The 13,684-nt window shown below is 41.4% G+C and overlaps 1 protein-coding gene across 6 annotated transcripts in view; it reads right to left on the bottom strand.

The window, feature by feature from the left end:
• Window positions 1–13,684, bottom strand: part of anks1b (ankyrin repeat and sterile alpha motif domain containing 1B) — a 282,958-nt gene that overhangs the window by 174,288 nt on the left and 94,986 nt on the right. The window lies entirely within an intron of this gene.

Here is a 13,684-nt window from a genome sequence, read left to right as displayed (position 1 = left end):
CGCATTCATTACAATATACTGGTATAATTGGTGCCAGAGTTGTATTTAATAAACTCCATTTGCTTGGTTATTGTGTGAATATTCAACTTGGAGTGACTCAGTCTCCCTGATGGATAATTTGAGTTTCAGCTTATCTAATCAACTGCATATCCTGACTTCATAAACTTCTACCAAGTCCCAAATAACCAAAAACGCAGCACAATCATTTGGTCCCGATATTATTAAGTGTCCAATTACAAAGCAACGTCTGGAGACAGAGCCATTCTTTCATTAAAGATCAAAAAAAAAAAATGACTTTGTAAACGGTAAAGGTGAGAGAGTGGTGGCACTCTCCTTCATAGCATACTTTATTATTGGAACATCTCAGTGTCCAATACTGGAATATCAACTTCCGCAAATGGCGAGTGCAGAAAGAACCACCATGTGTTAGAATTTAAAAGGTGGATTGTGTAAACTTTATACTCACCAGCCACTTTGTTAGTGCTCATTGACACAAATATCTAATTAGCCAATCACACAGGAGTGAATGTATTTAGCCATGACAGCCTTCTCTAGAGTTTATATAGGCTGGTCTGAAAAACAGAAAGTATACTGGGCCCGCTTACTTAAATATTGCTGTTGACCACGTCCAACCATATTGTACCCATCTACCCAAAAAAAGCACTTTGCTGAATCTATGCCATTAAGAATTAAGGCCATTCTGAAGATAAATGGGGTTCCAATCCAGTACTATCCAAGTGGACCTAATAAAGTGTCTGGTTAGTATACATACACACCAAACAGGGTAGCAAGTTATGGTTTTAGCAACAGTGATAAGGATGATATCTTCATATTCAACACAAAACAAGCATCAGAAAGTCATGAAGAAGCAGCATCACACACTGATGACATGGATGTGATAACCACTGGGATAAAGATTGCAGACGTTGCTGCTGCCGCCTGTGGCCTATTCCGTCTCTGCAGCCTTAAATGGACAATGAAGCTTTGTCATTCCAAACCGCCGTGCCTCACGCACGCTGCTTAAGATAGGAAAAATGCAATTTCCTGACAGAAAGAAGAGTGACTAAAACACGAGCAGAGACTCAGAGTGACAAGACAAGAGCAATAGAGCCCGAGATGTGGCGAGAGAGCAGCAGGCGGAGAAAAAAAGATCCTGCCTCTGTGTTCTCGAAGTGGCCATATATTCCTATTACGCTGCTCTGACAGCTTTCCGATACCATCTAGCACTCAAGTGCATTGTTGCTGATTGGGCTCTGAGCAACAGCCGTCTACTAATGCCGCATCAACAGGCATGGCAGAACATTATTGACATGCCCATACAAATGATTGTGTCACAGCCTTTCTTTCAGCAGCATATGCAGCTGATATTAATGCTCACACAGTAATGAAGCCCTGGCTTGATAAAGCTCACTCTACCATGACAGCTATATGGTTTTATTACTCTTTAAAGAAGGATTTATTCTCATATATATTGATTATATGTGGCGCATCTTCTGCATTCTTTAAGTGAAGGACAAAAAGAATCAACTTTTGCTCACAGAATGATACCTACACACATACACGCACACACTTCCCATGGTGCACTCTATCAGTGCTCTCGCAGTTCATCTCCCTGGGACCAAACAGCTACATCCATGCAAATAAGCAAGCCTTATCAGCGAGGCCAGGTCTGAAATGAAACCACAGCGGAGGAAGAGCAGAGGTATTTGTTTGAACATGCACTGTGTTAATGCTGATGGACTGATATGCAGGATGAGCTCCGTCTATGTTACAGCATCGCATAATCCAAGCAGCTCAGCTCGCCGCCCAGGGAGAGCGGGGTAAATGAGGAATGAAAAAAGACGAGGCATACAAGGTGAATGTCTCTGCTACTCCCTCTTATGTTCTGTTATTAGAACTTGTGCGTTGCCTGTTCAGGGAGAGTGTTGTCTTTTGATGTCACCTAAACGCAGGTCTCGGGTGTGTGTTTTGAAAAATAAAGAAAAACAGCTTTTAGATTATATTTACGAGCTGTTCAAACCAATAACTTTTAAGATATGAGATATTTAAGGTTAAGATATGATTTTTTTCAGGCTGATGGTCATTCAATGTCTTCCAACCAAATGCTTCCAGCCTGACCATCACGAACGATACATTTCTTGATAGGAAAACGTTAAAATCTCAGATCTCTGCAGTTATTAGTTGCTCATAAAAAAATATTTTTGTGTTGAAGTCAGGGCCATTTTCAAGGCTTTACTCTGCAGTGTTTTCTGTGGAGCCAGTTTCAAACAGCTAGATAAAAAGAGAACTACTTAAGCTACAGTGGGGCAAAAAAGTATTTAGTCAGCCACCGATTGTGCAAGTTCCCCCACTTAAAATGATGACAGAGGTCAGTAATTTGCACCAGAGGTACACTTCAACTGTGAGAGACAGAATGTGAAAAAAAATCCATGAATTCACATGATAGGATTTGTAAAGAATTTATTCGTAAATTAGGGTGGAAAATAAGTATTTGGTCACCTCAAACAAGGAAAATCTCTGGCTCTCACAGACCTGTAACGTCTTCCGTAAGAAGCTTTTCTGTCCCCCACTCGTTACCTGTATGAATGGCACCTGTTTGAACTCATCATCTGTATAAAAGACACCTGTCCACAGCCTCAAACAGTCAGACTCCAAACTCCGCCATGGCCAAGACCAAAGAGCTTTCGAAGGACACCAGGAAAAGTATTGTAGACCTGCACCAGACTGGGAAGAGTGAATCTACAATATGCAAGCAGATTGGTGTGAAAAAATCAACTGTGGGAGCAATCATCAGAAAATGGAAGACATACAAGACCACTGATAATCTCCCTCGATCTGGGGCTCCACGCAAGATCTCATCCCGTGGGGTCAAAATGATCATGAGAACGGTGAGCAAAGATCCCAGAACCACACGGGGGGACCTGGTGAATGACCTGCAGAGAGCTGGGACCAAAGTAACAAAGGTCACCATCAGTAACACACTACAACGGCAGGGAATCAAATCCCGCAGTGCCAGACGTGTTCCGCTGCTGAAGCCAGTGCATGTCCAGGCCCGTCTGAAGTTTGCCAGAGAGCACATGGATGATACAGCAGAGGATTGGGAGAATGTCATGTGGTCAGATGAAACCAAAGTAGAACTTTTTGGTATAAACTCAACTCGTCGTGTTTGGAGGAAGAAGAATACTGAGTTGCATCCCAAGAACACCATACCTACTGTGAAGCATGGGGGTGGAAACATCATGCTATGGGGCTGTTTTTCTGCCAAGGGGACAGGACGACTGATCCGTGTTAAGGACAGAATGAATGGGGCCATGTATCGTGAGATTTTGAGCCAAAACCTCCTTCCATCAGTGAGAATGAAGGCTGGGTCTTCCAACATGACAATGATCCAAAACACACCGCCCGGGCAACAAAGGAGTGGCTCCGTAAGAAGCATTTGAAAGTCCTGGAGTGGCCTAGCCAGTCTCCAGACCTCAACCCCATAGAAAATCTGTGGCGGGAGTTGAAAGTCCGTGTTGCTCGGCGACAGCCCCAAAACATCACTGCTCTCGAGAAGATCTGCATGGAGGAATGGGCCAAAATACCAGCTACTGTGTGTGCAAACCTGGTAAAGACCTATAGTAAACGTTTGACCTCTGTTATTGCCAACAAAGGTTATGTTACAAAGTATTGAGTTGTATTTTTGTTATTGACCAAATACTTATTTTCCACCCTGATTTACGAATAAATTCTTTACAAATCCTACCATGTGGATTCATGGATTTTTTTTTCACATTCTGTCTCTCACAGTTGAAGTGTACCTCTGGTGCAAATTACTGACCTCTGTCATCATTTTAGGTGGGGGAACTTGCACAATCGGTGGCTGACTAAATACTTTTTTGCCCCACTGTATGTCATTCAAATGTTTCAGGCCAAATATTTGCTACAATGACTTCAGGAATATGGCGTTTCAAAAGTGTAGCTGAAGTTCAGCATAAAATTCTGAGAGTTTGAATTTGCTTGAAAGTGTGATAGTATGGCCAGAGAACATTTTTCAGAGGTAGGTTAAAATTTCCAACACTGGTTCCATTACATGATGTTGGCATTTACCATGAAACTACTCAAATCATTTGAATGGTAAAAACGATAATAAAGCTTTAAAATGGGGGAAAAGTATTTTCATGCAAGTTCGTTCCAAAAAAAAATTACATTGTCTAAGAACTTCAATTTGACTTTTCTAGAAAGATTTGGTGTCTAGCAGCAACATATTCGAAATGTGGTGGTGTAGGGAAACAAAGAAAGAGAAAGACGTGCAATTTTTAAGTTAAAGTGAAATACATCTTCAATCTTTGCAGTTCTCGGTGCATTACTAAAATCTCTGTGTGAGCTCTTTTCAGTTCTGGGTGATTGGTTTTGGTCAGTGATGACAATTTGTGTACTGAACACCAATTCAAAACCAATGGTCCCCCCCCCCCCGAAAAAGCTACACTCAGCGCCATGACTGAGTGAGGTCGGGGTATTAGGATGCTGGATGCTGGCAGGCATGTCTAAGCTATTGGAGCAGCCTTGCTAGTTAATGAGAGCACCGTCTCTGATCTGATTGTTCTTGGTGAAAATCTGACCGTACAGAGGTACAGTGATGAGGTGTCAAAACCTATACCCGGCTGTTTCAACAGGACAATTGCACAGGCCTTTCCAGATCATAAGCATATCCACTTCCTTGGCCAGCATTTAGTCCACATATGTCTCCTTTTGAACAATCCTATGAACATTGAAATCAAATGAGTCAAATTGCTGAGAGAATCTGTTTACAGAGCAAATTAATAACTGGGTCACAAAATAAAATAACAATATATTGCTATAGTGATATATTACACCCCTACTCAACAGCTGTAACAATTCGTTTTAGAGAAAAATGTGGATAAAATCTGTTATCCAGACAGAAGAACATATTGTAGGAGCTGAGAGGTAGACTGAAGGACAATAAGAGAGAGATAATAGGTGGTTTCTGTTTCTTTAACTCCTTTTTGTGCACTAAATAGGTCAAACTGGGTACAGAAACTAATTTCTAAAAAATGAGCCATAATAACTGTGAACATAATAACTTAATAACACATGTGAGGACAAGTGGAGTGATTGCAAAAGATAGCAGAGAAGATGAGACCAGATCAGAAACAACAAAGATGAGAAGCGAGACAGAATAGACTGCAGTATACACATTTCGTAGCCGACTGACTGATCACAGACACTTTGGCAAGAAACACACTCGTTCGCACAACCCTTTGGGGTTTTCCACAGGATTCACAGCAACATCAGCTGCAGACACTGATTTAAATTCCAAAATAAAAGCACTCAACTGAACACATTTTGAGGTAAATGGTGCCAGGAGTGTTTCTTGCAACACACTGTTTTATAACCATTATTAATTACTCTCTTAATATTACTTGGGGAAAAACTGACTTGTGGTTTTCCATTAAAATACTGAAAAATGCACATCACGATTACTGAGAGCCCACGCTGCAATAAAGAAGAAAAAGCCCAAAGATATTGAATCTGCAATGAAAGGCAACTGTCATGATGTGAGCTGCAGCAACTCCTCACATCTGAGAAGCTGAGAGCATCTTGACTGATTGAGTAAAAGACAAACTTTCCCACAGTCAAAGTTGCAATTAAAATACACTTCATTTAATATATTTGAAACTCAAACCCCCAAAAAAACATGATGTATGGCTTTATCAAAGTGGACTTCTCAACACCAGGGGCAGTATGCTTGATCTTTAATGCTTACACATGGGCGTCCTTGAGCTAGACATCGAACGCCCTTCTGCTCCAGGGTGGCCGGTCTGCGGTTGCCATTGTAAACTCTGACCTCCCTGAAGCATTCCCCAGCTAAACGTCTTAATTGACGACCTCAAAGAAATCCTAGAAATCTGTTTTGCAATGTTTTTTTTATAACACCTCAATTAACACCCTCGCACACAATCTGCTCTGGGCTTGCTTTAATCGCTCAGGGCTAAAGCTTGTTTTGATTCATGGAGAAATGAATCTGTTTACTTTTGCTGAACTTTAATTAGGAATCCCACTGCGGGCAGGGAGTCAGGCTTTTAAAAACATATGATATACAGTAACATATCGTTTTTTAAGAGATTACTCATGAGAAAGCGACCTGTGGCTCAGTGTGTGTCTTGGCAGCAGTGGGCATCTCAGTGGCCGAGGACTTTCCCAGGGCGGTTTGTCGCAGCAATAGTAGCATGTGTTCTCAAGTTGATCACCAAGACACATATGGTTTCATTTTCTTGTGTGGAAGCAGCATGTGTGCATGACCGGACATCGAGTTACCAAGACCGAATAGACACAAACACAGAAGCACTCTCATGGAAACACACAGCAGGAAAATGGCCTCGTGACCTGTAACATTTGCCTCAGTTCACACAGTCTTTAAGCCTTCAGAAGTTCTTGCTGGTGAGAGGCCTGCCTCTCTTGTGATCTTGCTCAGTGTCTCCTCTGGGAGGACAAAGAGAGCAGGGAAAGAAGAATGATGAGGGGGGGGGGGGGGGGGGGGGAAATGGAGAGGAGACGGGATAGAATAACCCTACATCCTCCTGTTGTTGCAGAAGAACACATTCCTACAGCGACACATAGTTGACATACTCAGTCACCCACACGCATACAGTACACAGTGTACGCACAGGATAACCCTAAACTGATGAGTCCAAAGGTCCCACACAGAGAAAGTAGCCAAGACGGTTCTGTGCTGGTTCCCACGCACACAAACCACATCTGTCCTCCATCAGTGGGCAAATCTGCAGGACACAACTACTGTAAGGATACACACCTAGCAAAATTTACATGCTAGCTTTTATCTGTGCAGGTACGTTGGAGTAAAAATGTCAGAATTGGTCAGTAACTGTTCAAATTTCCTTCACGTTTCATCAACAATACAGCAATACTACAACAGTTTGAAAATAAAATGTTGTTAAACCCAGTCGCATCGTATTTTTATATTTACAACCTTCAAAACAGACTGAAGCCAAAACCTCAGGCATCTTTTTTCTGCTCTTGGTTCTGTATGATGTAAGAGAGGGAATATCGCTATGGTCATCCTGGGTGCACAGCTCCAGCTGTGAGCACAGACACAGGCGTAGGCAGTCAATCAGAAGAAAGGTGGCTTATAGGCAAAGGAAAGGAGCTACTGTAAAAATGCTTGTTTCAGGCTGGGGCTGCTGGGCTGTCAAGGTCCAATATGTGATAGAATTATAGAACTTTCTACAAAAATATGCAACATTACTGTTTTTAAAAATGTGGTGGTATCTGTTTTCTTACCAGTTCATGCAGAGTGCACCAATTCATAGGCCATGAGTCTATACTGGCTTTGTTCACTGCCATCATTCTTTACAGCATTTTTCAAATGGCTGTAGCTGAAGCTTGCAGCCTTTAGATCTGGTTTTTAAATGCAGTTTAGTGTTAATCACAACCCTGTTAAATAAATGAAAAGTGAAAATGAAATGAAAGCTGTACCACATGTAAAACCCACTGAAATGACCTTTCAATTTCAGAGCTTTACAGCAGATTATCTTTTATAGATATGCAATTATGAAAATCTCTTTTAGGCCTATAAAACTTAAATACAGTCATTAGATATTTAAAATTGTTAAAATAATTATCAGCAGTTAATTTAAAGCTTGTAATTTACGTACAGATCAGTGTTTTTGCATGATTCCTTGGATCATTTTTTTTACCTGCAATAATGTTATTTCCACAACACATACCTGCTTTTGCTCCATGTGTGGTCCCAACACACTAGTTATGATAACTAGATTCATCACACACAGGATGATCATGCTTTACACTGCATGTGGCTGATTTTCCATCCACAGTGTGAAGACTATGAGAATTAACTGCCTCACATGTAAAGGTGCAGCATGGATACGTTTTTTAAAGACATCCATATACAGTAAGATACCCCTACTACTGGTTTGATGCTTCACTCTTAGGTCATCAAGAAATCCCCACTCTTCCCACTTCTCATCTTCCCGATGTGCATTTAAAGAATCGGAAGAGCTTCCTTGATGGAGGAGGGGAAACATTTTCTGTGTCCATGAGGATGGACACAGAAAATGTTTCAGACAAAAGCTTCCTTGTAATTTCTTTAAGCAATCTTTGGGAATACTTCTTGGAAAACATGAAAGCTCTCCTCTGGTTATTCGCAGCCTTTGGTTCCATTTTCTGACTAGCTGATCCCATCCTGCTTCTAAAATGTCGAGATCAGTACCCTGGGGAGGCCAGTCCATTGTGCGTTTCTATCCAGGTATGTTTTTACTGCAGTGTTTGTGTGTTTGGGATCATTGTCATGCTGAAAAATGAAGCTGTTGCCAATTAGATGCTTTCCAGATGGTATTTCATGGTAGATCAAAATCTGATGGTACTTTTCTGTGTTCATAATTCCATCACTTTTGACAGGTTTGCCAACACTACTGGCTCAATTTTTTTCATTTATAGCTCTTTGGAAATTGTCTTGTTTTGATGGTGCATAAGTAAGATTTTATGCCTGTCAAACTGTGTTATCTTTAGCTTTCTTTTGTAGATTTGACTGAACAAAGCAGGAATAAATTGTAAATTATAAATACATTTTGCGACAGGCTGCTAGTAGCAAAGTACAATTTGAAATTGGTCTAAGTTATTAGGTTGCCTGTTATACTTGAATGATTCATAGGTCGGTGTTAAGTGGAGTTCACAAACAAACAAAAAAAAAAAAAACTACCTCTAATAATCGTCAGGTTTGCAAGTCTCTTCCAAGATTGACAATGAATGAAAATGTCAAAAGAAAAACTTTGAAGGACCTTCAGAAAGAACTATTGCCTGAGATCACTTTTAAAAGATTACAAGAAAGTCTGCTTGGAAGAAGAATACAAACAAATAGCGGCTAGCTCAAGACGTTTGCACAGTACTGTACCTCATGGAGCACCTTTTCACCAGCCTGGCTGTATACGAGATTTCCACTGACAATATTCTCCCTCTCGCCTTTCAGGCAACTAGTTTCTCCTTGGACTTTTCGGGTAATTGCATCTATTCTTTGATTTAGCGATGTGTATTTTGGCATTGTTGACCTCGTTAAAATGTCCCGAACAAGCCAGGTGTAACACCTGGTCCTTACTCTTCCCTTTTCTATCATAAAAACAAACAAAATTAAATGAAATTAAACTCCTGACTTGTCTTCTATTCATTCACCCAGCCGTTGATCTGAGTCAGTGTCAGTGGAAGAAAGAGATCACAAACAGCCACGTGTTAGTCGTCAAAACATGCATTTGGCCTTGCAATCCGAGTGCAAGCTTTGAGCAAACAAACAATCTCTCACCATCAATCACTGTCTCACTGTCTTTCACACATACACGCATAAACACGCACGAACACGGCATGTATAATCATCTCCTCCAGTCAGGCGGCTTCCACCTCTCTCATGCGCACACGCTCCCGCAATAAACAAAAGCAGCTGCGAATGGGAACTACTGGGACCAATTAGACAATAAACAGTGGGCTGGAACTGGTTTACCGCCAACTAATAACACCCACTAACCTTGAATAATCTTCTGCTGGCTGCAGAGTGGAACTGGCCCACAAACTTCCCCTAGCTCGATTTTTGTCAACCTCCCATCTCTTTCTTTACACTCTCAGGACCTTTCGCACTCATTGCAGTTCTCTCCTGCTACCTTTTCCACACTCCTGTCACCATTTCTCACGTCGTGCACAAAAGCAAGCACAAATGTTGAGTTTCCTTTTCTCCTGTAAGAAAAAAAGATCATATTAAGGCAAATACTGTGCCACCAGAGCGAGCCTATAAAACTAAGCACGCGCACACATAAATACTCAACCTCTGACACGAGTAATGCTGTGTGTGTGGGCAGAGTAATATTGTTGAGAATGGGGTAATGTGCAGCCAATGGCTTGCTGCTGTACGTCTTGATGATGGGTGTGAGTGTGCGTGAGACTCACTACATCACCCAGACTAATGTATGCAAGCTCTGCTCTGTACTGCAGACACGACAGACAGCGGGGAAATATGGAGCTTAGGCATCGTAAACACACCAACACTAAATAAATCTTACCCACTGATTTATGCTTGCAACCTGAAAACAGCTGTACCCTGGCGCTGATATAACAACAAGAATACTGTACAAACATGCAGCATGCATATAAAATATAAATAGATATAAAATACACAAATAAAAATGCCCAAGTACCACATTTTCAGTTTTCAGTGTTTGCAAACCTGAGTGCTTAGGAGAAAACTAACACCTTTAAGGACACTAAAGAGCAGGCTAACATAACAGTGTTCATAAAAGTGGGAGCGTAGTGTGTTTATCTTTTTTAATGTAACAGCTTATTACACACAGAGGAGGATGGAAGCTGATGACAAGCATCAAAGTGAGATATAGCATATGAAGAGTGTTACAGAGAAAGATGATCAGTGTAATTAGATGATTAATTGGAGATTATGTATTGGAATTTCAGGAGTGGGACCACGCCTCCAAATACGCTCCTTCCGGCTGTCATCTATATAGGTTCCCTCAGTTCTACAAACTGGTCATTCTCGTTTACATGCCCCACCCTCCCTCCTTGTTCTCCATTCTTTAACTTCTTCACTTCTATTTAGTGCATGGGGATCTGCCAGGCCCGGGAGCCATCGCCAGTCCCCTTCGAGGCCTTCCCCAAACCGCAGCTCAATTCATGTCAAAGCATTCACTTTTACAGTTTTAAAGATAAACTGGAAATATTCTGTACAATTATAAAACACATTCGCATTTTCTGTCCCTAAATATTTATCAATATACACCAAGAAACGTTTGTTCATTTTCTTTCTGTTATCAAATTCAGGCTCACAGGATCCCAGCTACCATGGGGTGAAAGGCCTACTGGCCACCAGTCTATCACAGGGCTAACACGGAGGGACACACATCCACTCACAGACACATCCACAACTATTGCTGATTTTTAATTGCCAGTTAACCCAACAACATCTGGCCTGCGGAGAACCCGGGATTCCCGGAGAGAACCTCCACAGTCACAGCAAGAACATGTGAACTCCACACAGAGAGAGACCGCTGGATTCAAACCCAGAACCTTCTCGCTGCCTAGTATACTGAACGAATATTTGTTACAGTCTTACTTCAAAAATGTATATTTCACAATATTCAATAGTAAAATACTCATGACTATTCATGTGATTTTAAATTGTTTAACAAATCTCAGAATTTCATTAGGAAAAAAAAGCAATCACACCGACACAGCACATTTACAGTGCAGCGCAGCAGATTTAAACTGAACTACAAACTCAACTTGTGTGCTCATTTTCTTACATAAAGTCACAAATGATGACAGGAGTGTGGAAAAGGTAGCAGGAGATAACGGTAATGAGCAACTTTATTTATAGACACAAGCAAGTCTCAGTTTAGTTACGGACAAGCAAAAATGTCAAGACACACCTTTATTCACACCTGTGCAAAATATCGCCCACATTATCTGACATGCTTCTTCTAATTGCATTGTCAGAGAAAGGCACATTAGCGGAAACTGGACCTGCATGATAGCCACAACTTTTCTTTGTTTTTTTGCAAGAGTATCCCCACTCACTCGCTTATAGTTCAACCACCAGACAGTTTCACAACACAGCAGACAGATTTTCCACCTGCAGTTCAGATCCAGTGCTCCTTTGAAGGACACGCGCTTTTTATCAGGAGGGATGTTTGCTTACCGAGTGCATCCTTAGCTATTTTGGCACCGTGCTAGTATTGCAAAAAAGGGAAGAAAGTCTCACTATTCAAACACTATTTGGCTCCAAGTAATAATTTAATCCTTAAAACATTTGTACAAAAGCAACATTGGTTTATGAAGGATTTTCTTTTAGGGCAAACGAGTACAAAAACCACTTATACAGAATTCATTTTTCATTTTCTGTGCAGCTGTGTTAGAAAACATAATGCACGGTCATCCCAAAAATCGCATGCCTCACAGCATATCATTTGGGAATCCCTCCTCCGGAGAACACATCTGTATATACAGTGTCAACTGATTTCTTATGTCTGGGTTTTAGGGCCAGAAAAAAGGGGGGGAATTATTTGCACAGGTTATCGGCTCAGTATCAAGAACAACTCTTCCAAACGTGCCACAAATTACATTATTTACATTAAAGTCATTTTCAATTAAACTCAATAGCCTACACATCACTGCGTGCTCAGAACTATTTTGCTTGAGAGTTCAATAATATTTTGTCGTGAACTGATTCTTCAGCTGCAGTGGAGCCAGTGGAGCTTGCAGCATATAAAATTCACAGTCTTTGGGTTTTTATTTGCACTATGCGCCAAATACGGATACAATAAACATAATCTCTCTTCTGTTAACTTTGTCTTGCTGGACTGGATTACTTCTCATAGAAACCCACTCTGGCCTCCCACATATAAAAAGCAAAGAAAGAGAAGCCGCTGCTGCTTTGGGGGTTTGCTGACGAAATTCCAGGAAATTTAAGAAAGCATTAAATAAATGTGCTTGAAAACATGAACGCATAGATAAGTGGGATGTTTTTCACTGTGTGTGTACTTAATAAGAGGTACAAGAGCACAGTCAAACAATGCCAAGAAGTCAGCACCTGTCCACAGTACTCTCTCCATCAGCAGCTTCCACTCAGTGTGTGTCCACGCTGCCCACACAGCAACTCATTGACAAGGTAAAAGAGAAAATTGTCCGTGTTCACTTGCTGACGAACCTCTTCATTTACGGGGAAAGGACATCATTTATCACAGCACACAATTAGGTTCTAACAACTCTCACGGGGAAACAATCTGGCTAATGGTGACAGAGGAAATTGTGCTTATTAGGCAGAGTAAATAACGCTCTGATAGCCAGCGAGGTCCATTACTATGCCATCGGCAAGTGCAGGATTTGATTTGATTTTTTTAAAGAAATATCTAGGGTATTTACATTTTTGCCAACACTTCTGATTAAACAGCTTCCTGTGTTTTGTTTCCTTATCTTCAGATGCAGCGCATCAGCGAGCTGTGACATCACCAATATGCTGCCAGCGAAGATGGACAGAATAGGAGTGATGCAGGAGAAGAAGGTCATTTTTGCTGATAAGGAATGACAGCAGAGGCAGGCTGAATGCTCCCGGAGCTGAAACGCTCACCGGGCTGTCAGAGAGAGATGTCTGGAAAATGTAAAGGATCGGCTCTGTTGGACAGAAGCCGTAATGAGACGACCAGCGGTAGCACTGGTTTACATGCCCCGAGAAATCGGGCTAAAGGACTTTATTTTAGTGGAAGAGGACGTCCTTGTTCAGGAAGAGCAACGTAATAGTTCTGCAGCGATTTCAAAAACACTTGCGTGTATTTTGCTTCAGAAAACACGGAGAGGTGGTGCATGGGGAAAGGAAAAAATCCATTCGATTTTAGTGCAAATCTAGATCACTTTCTTAGAAAGTGGAACAGAGGTTGTTGGCCTTGACACAAGAGTCCCTTCTCCATATCTGAGTACAGATTGTCAGTCTGGGGAACTAGTCCAACTTAGTCTAGACTGACTTGGCCTCTGATGAAAAAGCCAAATAATCCAAGGCTTCCAGTGTAGCTGGTGGATATGCCGGCCAAGTTCTTTTGTTCTGAATTCTCTATGGGTCACCACAGCAGATTATCTGCCTCCATTTCACCTTAAACCTCCT

Source organism: Astatotilapia calliptera, chromosome 17, assembly GCF_900246225.1.
Source record: "Astatotilapia calliptera chromosome 17, fAstCal1.2, whole genome shotgun sequence".
Taxonomy (NCBI): domain Eukaryota; kingdom Metazoa; phylum Chordata; class Actinopteri; order Cichliformes; family Cichlidae; genus Astatotilapia; species Astatotilapia calliptera.
This window is presented reverse-complemented; position numbering and strand designations above follow the sequence as displayed.